The 7,500-nt window shown below is 52.3% G+C and overlaps 3 non-coding genes across 3 annotated transcripts in view; all 3 read right to left on the bottom strand.

Moving 5' to 3' along the window:
- LOC126444253 (large subunit ribosomal RNA) overlaps positions 1–340 on the bottom strand; it is a 4,222-nt gene extending 3,882 nt beyond the window's left edge. Inside the window, exon 1 of the ribosomal RNA XR_007582510.1 lies at positions 1–340. This exon is cut by the window's left edge and continues 3,882 nt beyond it. This is a non-coding gene — a ribosomal RNA (large subunit ribosomal RNA).
- A 188-nt stretch (positions 341–528) lies between these two features.
- Positions 529–683, bottom strand: LOC126444256 (5.8S ribosomal RNA). Its single transcript, XR_007582513.1, has one exon. It is a non-coding gene; the product is annotated as a 5.8S ribosomal RNA (ribosomal RNA).
- Positions 684–1,036: 353 nt separating this feature from the next.
- Positions 1,037–2,945, bottom strand: LOC126444260 (small subunit ribosomal RNA). The gene has a single exon (XR_007582516.1). It is a non-coding gene; the product is annotated as a small subunit ribosomal RNA (ribosomal RNA).
- Between the last annotated feature and the right edge of the window lie 4,555 nt (positions 2,946–7,500).

Raw genomic sequence — 7,500 nt, forward strand, 5'->3', positions numbered from 1 at the left:
CATATTTAGTCTCAGATGGAGTTTACCACCCACTTGGAGCTGCACTCTCAAGCAACCCGACTCGAAGGAGAGGTCCCGCCGACGCTCGCACCGGCCGCTACGGGCCTGGCACCCTCTACGGGCCGTGGCCTCATTCAAGTTGGACTTGGGCTCGGCGCGAGGCGTCGGGGTAGTGGACCCTCCCAAACACCACATGCCACGACAGGCGGCAGCCTGCGGGGTTCGGTGCTGGACTCTTCCCTGTTCGCTCGCCGCTACTGGGGGAATCCTTGTTAGTTTCTTTTCCTCCGCTTAGTAATATGCTTAAATTCAGCGGGTAGTCTCGCCTGCTCTGAGGTCGTTGTACGAGGTGTCGCACGCCACACCGCCAGCCGGCTGTGCACGCTACCGAGTAAGTACCGGTATGCGAACCGCCAGGCGACGGGCGCGCATCGCACGTTTAAGGAGACGCGGCCGGCCCCACAGGCGGCCACGACACTCCCAGGTCTGCGAAGCGGGGCAAACGCCGCGCGCTTCAGTATACGTAGCCGACCCTCAGCCAGACGTGGCCCGGGAACGGAATCCATGGACCGCAATGTGCGTTCGAAACGTCGATGTTCATGTGTCCTGCAGTTCACATGTCGACGCGCAATTTGCTGCGTTCTTCATCGACCCACGAGCCGAGTGATCCACCGTCCTGGGTGATCTTTTCATAGTTTCCACCATCTCTTTCGAGACAGTTGCATAGGCGGGACTGAGGCGTGTGGCGGCCCTGTTCCAGCGTTCAGTGTCCAACGGCCTCACGGCCGATGGGCGTCGTACGGCTCCACACCGGAGCGGACAGGCAGTCGGGCGAAAGTCATTCAAAACCGGCGCCAGGCGCCAGGTGCCGCAGGCCAGCCGCTCCAGCGCTTCAGCGCTCGTACCACACAACATTGCCGTTAGTTTTGAGACGAACGCGTGGTTCCGCACGCGGCGCACGGCTACTGCGAGCCGTACAGGTAGCTGCGTGTTGCGCGACACGACACGCACATCGAAAGACATGCAGTCTAGTCGGTAATGATCCTTCCGCAGGTTCACCTACGGAAACCTTGTTACGACTTTTACTTCCTCTAAATGATCAAGTTTGGTCATCTTTCCGGTAGCATCGGCAACGACAGAGTCAATGCCGCGTACCAGTCCGAAGACCTCACTAAATCATTCAATCGGTAGTAGCGACGGGCGGTGTGTACAAAGGGCAGGGACGTAATCAACGCGAGCTTATGACTCGCGCTTACTGGGAATTCCTCGTTCATGGGGAACAATTGCAAGCCCCAATCCCTAGCACGAAGGAGGTTCAGCGGGTTACCCCGACCTTTCGGCCTAGGAAGACACGCTGATTCCTTCAGTGTAGCGCGCGTGCGGCCCAGAACATCTAAGGGCATCACAGACCTGTTATTGCTCAATCTCGTGCGGCTAGAAGCCGCCTGTCCCTCTAAGAAGAAAAGTAATCGCTGACAGCACGAAGGATGTCACGCGACTAGTTAGCAGGCTAGAGTCTCGTTCGTTATCGGAATTAACCAGACAAATCGCTCCACCAACTAAGAACGGCCATGCACCACCACCCACCGAATCAAGAAAGAGCTATCAATCTGTCAATCCTTCCGGTGTCCGGGCCTGGTGAGGTTTCCCGTGTTGAGTCAAATTAAGCCGCAGGCTCCACTCCTGGTGGTGCCCTTCCGTCAATTCCTTTAAGTTTCAGCTTTGCAACCATACTTCCCCCGGAACCCAAAAGCTTTGGTTTCCCGGAGGCTGCCCGCCGAGTCATCGGAGGAACTGCGGCGGATCGCTGGCTGGCATCGTTTATGGTTAGAACTAGGGCGGTATCTGATCGCCTTCGAACCTCTAACTTTCGTTCTTGATTAATGAAAACATACTTGGCAAATGCTTTCGCTTCTGTTCGTCTTGCGACGATCCAAGAATTTCACCTCTAACGTCGCAATACGAATGCCCCCGCCTGTCCCTATTAATCATTACCTCGGGTTCCGAAAACCAACAAAATAGAACCGAGGTCCTATTCCATTATTCCATGCACACAGTATTCAGGCGGGCTTGCCTGCTTTAAGCACTCTAATTTGTTCAAAGTAAACGTGCCGGCCCACCGAGACACTCAATAAAGAGCACCCTGGTAGGATTTCAACGGGGTCCGCCTCGGGACGCACGAGCACGCACGAGGCGGTCGCACGCCTTCGGCTCGCCCCACCGGCAGGACGTCCCACGATACATGCCAGTTAAACACCGACGGGCGGTGAACCAACAGCGTGGGACACAAATCCAACTACGAGCTTTTTAACCGCAACAACTTTAATATACGCTATTGGAGCTGGAATTACCGCGGCTGCTGGCACCAGACTTGCCCTCCAATAGATACTCGTTAAAGGATTTAAAGTGTACTCATTCCGATTACGGGGCCTCGGATGAGTCCCGTATCGTTATTTTTCGTCACTACCTCCCCGTGCCGGGAGTGGGTAATTTGCGCGCCTGCTGCCTTCCTTGGATGTGGTAGCCGTTTCTCAGGCTCCCTCTCCGGAATCGAACCCTGATTCCCCGTTACCCGTTACAACCATGGTAGGCGCAGAACCTACCATCGACAGTTGATAAGGCAGACATTTGAAAGATGCGTCGCCGGTACGAGGACCGTGCGATCAGCCCAAAGTTATTCAGAGTCACCAAGGCAAACGGACCGGACGAGCCGACCGATTGGTTTTGATCTAATAAAAGCGTCCCTTCCATCTCTGGTCGGGACTCTGTTTGCATGTATTAGCTCTAGAATTACCACAGTTATCCAAGTAACGTGGGTACGATCTAAGGAACCATAACTGATTTAATGAGCCATTCGCGGTTTCACCTTAATGCGGCTTGTACTGAGACATGCATGGCTTAATCTTTGAGACAAGCATATGACTACTGGCAGGATCAACCAGGGAGCTGCGTCAACTAGAGCTGAGCAGCCGGCCGCCCGGGAGTGTGTCCCGGGGGCCCGCGCGAACACGCAAGCGTCCGCTCAATTATTCTGCAAACAGGAGGAGGCTGAGCTCCCCTGCACAACACACCTCGAAACCCTCTCAGGTCCCGGCGGCGCGCAGCGCCGTCCTAAGTACTTGGTCGGGTTCGAGAGAGGCGCAATCGCCCGGAGTTAGGCGAGTAGACGCTTTAGGTGCGACCACCCGTGCTCCCAACTGAGCTTGCCGCTGCCGACAGAGGCCCGGGAGCGTGCTGTCGTGGCATTGCCGGCGGGAGACAACACGCGCCACCTACGGTGACCGGCAGCTCCAACGCCAGCGCCACAGAAGGACAAAAGCCCCACTTGGGTGCCGAAGCGAACTCTCCCAGCACAGCGCACGCGCCAACACGTCCGCACAGCTGCGATACAAACCACCTGCGAGAACCGCTGGGGCGACCGAGCAGCAGACGGCGTCGCGGCGCCGAGCGCCGGGCGGCGGCGCATCCTCAGCGCACACAGTCCTCAATCGGACCAGCACACTGCAGATGGCCACCGCGCTTCGCACCGGGCCCGCGAGGACCTACTTTGGCCGCAAGGCGCCGCGAGCAGGGGGCGCCGGCGCGCAGCTGCGCCGCCTGCCGCGTCCGTCGGCCGGCGCGCCTGCCACTGGCCGCCCCCACCAGCCGGCTGTAGCGCGTGCGCCCACGCACCGCGCTGCCAGCACGCCGGGCGGCCCCCCCTCACCGGCCGGGGACGGTCCCACCCAGCCACCGCCGCGTATCGCCTCACACCCAGATCCCCTTTCGCGTTCGTGGGCATGGTGGGTCCCCTTTCACGTTCGTGGGCATGGTGGGTATCCCTGAAACAACCGGTTAATAGCTCGACCGATCGTCGCCAACACTGATTCACCTCTAGCGAGAACAACCGCACCACAACGGGTTACCTGTTGTTCATTTGCGTAACGTCACCAGCAAACGTAGACGTCCATCGCCATTTGCAACGAGTATTGCATGCCTGTGTCAGGTGTCACAACACACTACGTCTGCCCACATAGACGCAACAACATGTGCACGCCTCGAGAACACGTGGAAGGTAGCCCCCGTACGTATGCGGTGTCCATTGCGCGAACGACTGTCAGCCGGCCTCTGCAGGATGTCGCAGATGTGGAACGCGGTGCAACATGCTATCACGGTGTGTGAGAAGAGACGACTACGTCCGAATACACGCTCCACTACATCAACAGACTGCTCATGCTGATCGCCATCCAGGGCGTCCGTTCCTCCCACACGTCTGAATGGCGTACCACACTGCAATCCAGCTCTTATAGGGAGACGACACGTAGCTGCGTGCACAATATTTGGACTGTATGGTCTGCCGTTGCTAGGCGCAGTCGTCGTACGGTCACACATGTGCCACGATGTATCATTCAGTACATACGGACCAATGTGCAGTACAGTTTGTGGGTTTTGCGTACATCGGCGGACAGGTGACAGGCCGTACCACAACGTAGGCTGAGTACGTCGGCATGCGAAGGGCATTGAACATGCAAACTTCTCAACGACCAGCTTGCGAAGGCAGGGGGGAAGGGGGGGCGGCATGTACGTCCTGCTGCTATCCACATTACAGTGTATAGCAGGAGCATGTGGAAAGTCAGCAACACCTGCAAGGTGTTTAACATGACGCGATACACAGGGGACCGGGCAGTGCGAATAGCGAACTATATTGCGAGGGTTGCGGTTAGGCAACACTACACTAATTTAACGAGTTGCATAACAATTACAGAGCAGGTTCAGCGACAACGTGCGTCAGGTTAAGGCGCAATATAGGTTAGGTTGAGGCACAATATAGGTTAGGTTAAGGCACAACATGGGTTACGTTAAGGCACAAATTGGGTTACGTTAAGGCACAACATGGGTTACGTTAAGGCACAACATGGGTTACGTTAAGGCACAAATTAGGTTACGTTAAGGCACAAATTAGGTTACGTTAAGGCACAAATTAGGTTACGTTAAGGCACAAATTAGGTTACGTTAAGGCACAAATTAGGTTACGTTAAGGCACAAATTAGGTTACGTTAAGGCACAAATTAGGTTACGTTAAGGCACAAATTAGGTTACGTTAAGGCACAAATTAGGTTACGTTAAGGCACAAATTAGGTTACGTTAAGGCACAAATTAGGTTACGTTAAGGCACAAATTAGGTTACGTTAAGGCACAAATTAGGTTACGTTAAGGCACAAATTAGGTTACGTTAAGGCACAAATTAGGTTACGTTAAGGCACAAATTAGGTTACGTTAAGGCACAAATTAGGTTACGTTAAGGCACAAATTAGGTTACGTTAAGGCACAAATTAGGTTACGTTAAGGCACAAATTAGGTTACGTTAAGGCACAAATTAGGTTACGTTAAGGCACAAATTAGGTTACGTTAAGGCACAAATTAGGTTACGTTAAGGTACAATATGGGTTAGGTTAAGGTACAATATGGGTTAGGTTAAGGTACAATATGGGTTAGGTTAAGGTACAATATGGGTTAGGTTAAGGTACAATATGGGTTAGGTTAAGGCACAACGTAGGTTAGGTTAAGGCACAACATAGGTTAGGTTAAGGCACAACATAGGTTAGGTTAAGGCACAACATAGGTTAGGTTAAGGCACAACATAGGTTAGGTTAAGGCACAACATAGGTTAGGTTAAGGCACAACATAGGTTAGGTTAAGGCACAACATAGGTTAGGTTAAGGCACAACATAGGTTAGGTTAAGGCACAACATAGGTTAGGTTAAGGCACAACGTAGGTTAGGTTAAGGCACAACGTAGGTTAGGTTAAGGCACAACGTAGGTTAGGTTAAGGCACAACGTAGGTTAGGTTAAGGCACAACGTAGGTTAGGTTAAGGCACAACGTAGGTTAGGTTAAGGCACAACGTAGGTTAGGTTAAGGCACAACGTAGGTTAGGTTAAGGCACAACGTAGGTTAGGTTAAGGCACAACGTAGGTTAGGTTAAGGCACAACGTAGGTTAGGTTAAGGCACAACGTAGGTTAGGTTAAGGCACAACGTAGGTTAGGTTAAGGCACAACGTAGGTTAGGTTAAGGCACAACGTAGGTTAGGTTAAGGCACAACGTAGGTTAGGTTAAGGCACAACGTAGGTTAGGTTAAGGCACAACGTAGGTTAGGTTAAGGCACAACGTAGGTTAGGTTAAGGCACAACGTAGGTTAGGTTAAGGCACAACGTAGGTTAGGTTAAGGCACAACGTAGGTTAGGTTAAGGCACAACGTAGGTTAGGTTAAGGCACAACGTAGGTTAGGTTAAGGCACAACGTAGGTTAGGTTAAGGCACAACGTAGGTTAGGTTAAGGCACAACGTAGGTTAGGTTAAGGCACAACGTAGGTTAGGTTAAGGCACAACGTAGGTTAGGTTAAGGCACAACGTAGGTTAGGTTAAGGCACAACGTAGGTTAGGTTAAGGCACAACGTAGGTTAGGTTAAGGCACAACGTAGGTTAGGTTAAGGCACAACGTAGGTTAGGTTAAGGCACAACATAGGTTAGGTTAAGGCACAACATAGGTTAGGTTAAGGCACAACATAGGTTAGGTTAAGGCACAACATAGGTTAGGTTAAGGCACAACATAGGTTAGGTTAAGGCACAACATAGGTTAGGTTAAGGCACAACGTAGGTTAGGTTAAGGCACAACGTAGGTTAGGTTAAGGCACAACGTAGGTTAGGTTAAGGCACAACGTAGGTTAGGTTAAGGCACAACGTAGGTTAGGTTAAGGTACAACGTAGGTTAGGTTAAGGTACAACGTAGGTTAGGTTAAGGTACAACGTAGGTTAGGTTAAGGTACAACGTAGGTTAGGTTAAGGTACAACGTAGGTTAGGTTAAGGTACAACGTAGGTTAGGTTAAGGTACAACGTAGGTTAGGTTAAGGTACAACGTAGGTTAGGTGAAGGCGCAATGTAGGTTAGGTTAAGGTACGATATACCTTAGGTTAAGGTACAATATCGCTTAGGTTAAGGTACAATATAGCTTAGGTTAAGGTACACGTTGTAGGGAAAGGTGTATTTTGGGGGGGGAGGGGGCGGCAGGTTCGTTGATAGTGATTATCGTAAGTGCATGCCTGCGGGATCATCCGATTTGTCACGTCAGGATGCACTTGTGGCTCATGACAGGCGGCGCTCCGATTCCAAGGTTGTGGCAGATCTGTGTCTTTCATTCCTGCCATTGTTTGTGTACTGTGACAGGAGGCAGTATTGTGATGTTGGGTGCACCCCTGTGTAGGACATGTGTGGGTGTTCGTGGCTTAGCTGAGCAATGGCGGATGTCGGAAGGGTGGGATATTCTGTTTTCTGGGTGGACCTCCCGGTCTGGTTATGATAGTGTGGATTGTGTAATGTGGCGGAGAGGATGCACCGGATGTTCTTCCATGCTGGTGGTTAGATATTGTGTGTGTGCCTGTTAGAGGCAGAGAGTAGTGTGTGATAGTGTCTGGCTGACGTGTGGTTCTCATTGTGTGCAGAGTCTTTCAGCATGTATAGGGA

The sequence above is a fragment of the Schistocerca serialis genome, unplaced genomic scaffold (assembly GCF_023864345.2).
Source record: "Schistocerca serialis cubense isolate TAMUIC-IGC-003099 unplaced genomic scaffold, iqSchSeri2.2 HiC_scaffold_252, whole genome shotgun sequence".
In the NCBI taxonomy this organism is placed as follows: domain Eukaryota; kingdom Metazoa; phylum Arthropoda; class Insecta; order Orthoptera; family Acrididae; genus Schistocerca; species Schistocerca serialis.